The following is a 2,139-nucleotide window of genomic DNA, read 5'->3' on the forward strand; positions in this document are numbered from 1 at the left end:
TACATAACCTTTAAAGAAGAACTAATACCAATACTTTTCAAGATATTTCAGGAAATAGAAAATGATGGAGCTCTTCTGAACTCATTTACAAAGCCAACATCATCTGATTCCGAAACCAGACAAAGACACTTCAAAGAAAGAAAATTACAGACCAATATCTCTAATGAACATAGATGCAAAAATCCTCAATAAAATTCTGGCAAATCAGATACAAAATCATATCAAAAAGATTGTGCACCATGATCAAGTAGGATTCATACCTGGGATGCAAGGCTGGTTCAACATATGGAAATCAATAAGTTATTCACCACATCAATAGACTTAAAGATAAGAGCCATATGATCATCTCCATAGACACAGAGAAAGCATTTGACAAAGTACAGCATCCCTTTATTTTCAAAACATTAGAAAAATTAGGGATAAAAGGAACTTATCTCAACATTGTAAAAGCTATCTATGCTAACCCTCAGGCAAACATCATTCTAAATGGAGAAAACTTGAAGGCATTACCTCTAAAATCTGGAACAAGACAGGGATGCCCTATCTCACCACTTCTATTCAACATAGTTTTTGAAACACTGCCCGGAGAAATTTTACAGAAAAAAGAAATTAAAGGCATAAAGATAGGAAAAGAGGAACTTAAATTAGCACTGCTTGCGGCTGACATGATCCTATCCCTAGCATCCTCAAAAGGTTCTACCCAGGAACTTCTAAAGCTAGTAAATGAATTCAGAAAAGTGGCAGAATATAAAATAAGCACACATAAATTAAAGGCATTCCTGTATATCAGTGACAAATCCACTGAAATGGAAATGAAGACAACGACCCCATTCACAATATCCTCAAAAAAAAATGAAATACTTGGGAATCAACCTAACAAAAGAGTTGAAGGACCAATACAATGAAAACTACAGAACACTAAAGAGAGAAATAGAAGAAGACCTTAGAAGATGGAAAGATATACCTTGTTCATGGATAGGCAGAACTAACATCATTAAAATGGTGATACTACCAAAAGTACTCTACAGGTTTAATGCAATGCCAATCAAAATCCCAATGGTATTTCTTGCAGAAATACAACAGGCATTCATGAAATTCATCTGGAAAAATAGGAGACCCAGAATAGCAAAAACAATCCTAAGAAGGAAGAATGAATCAGGTTGGTATAATGATACCAGATTTTAAACTATACTACAGAGCAATAGTAACAAAAATCAGCATGGTACTGGTACCAAAACAGGCAGGTAGACTAATGGTACAGAATAGAGGACACAGAAACCAATCCACAAAATTACAACTACCTTATATTAGACAAAGGTGATAAAAGCATGCAATGGAGAAAGAATAGCATCTTCAACAAATGGCTCTGGGAGAACTGGAAAGCCATATGCAACAAGATGAAATTGAATCCGTGTCTCTCACCAGGCACAAAAATTAACTCAAAATGAATTAAGAAGCTATGAATCAAACCAGAAACACTGCATCTAATAGAAAAAAAAAAAGTTGGCTCTTATCTCCACCTAGTGGGGGTGAGCTCCAAATTCCTTAATAGGACACCTGTAGCTCAAGAGTTAAAATCAAGAATCAACAAATGAAACTTACTCAAACTAAAAAGTTCTTTCTCAGCAAAAGAATCAATAAGAGAGGTAAATAGGGAGCCTAAAACCTGGGAACAAATTTTTACCCCTCACACTTCAGATAGAGCCCTAATCTCCAGAGTATACAAAGAACTCAAAAAATTAAACAATAAGAAAACAAACAACTCAATCAAAACATGGGCCAAGGATTTGAACAGACACTTCTCAGAGGAGGATATACAATCAATCAGCAAATACATGAAAAAATGCTCACCATCTCTAGCAATCAGAGAAATTCAATTTAAAACCACTCTAAGGTACCATCTCACCCCAGTAAGAAAGGCAGCCATTATGAAGTCAAACAACAACAAGTGCTGGCGAAAATGTGGGAAAAAGTGTACACTTGTGCATTGCTGGTGGGACTGCAAAATGGTGCAACCAATTTGGAAATCAGTATGGAGATTCCTCAGAAAGCTGGGAATAGAACCACCATTTGACCCAGCTTTTCCCTTTCTCGGACTATTCCCAAAAGACCTAAAAAGAGCATACTACAGTGATACAG

This window comes from Marmota monax, unplaced genomic scaffold (assembly GCF_021218885.2).
Source record: "Marmota monax isolate L192 unplaced genomic scaffold, Marmota_monax_Labrador192_F-V1.1 WCK01_AAM20220418_F8-fsc00248, whole genome shotgun sequence".
NCBI lineage: Eukaryota > Metazoa > Chordata > Mammalia > Rodentia > Sciuridae > Marmota > Marmota monax.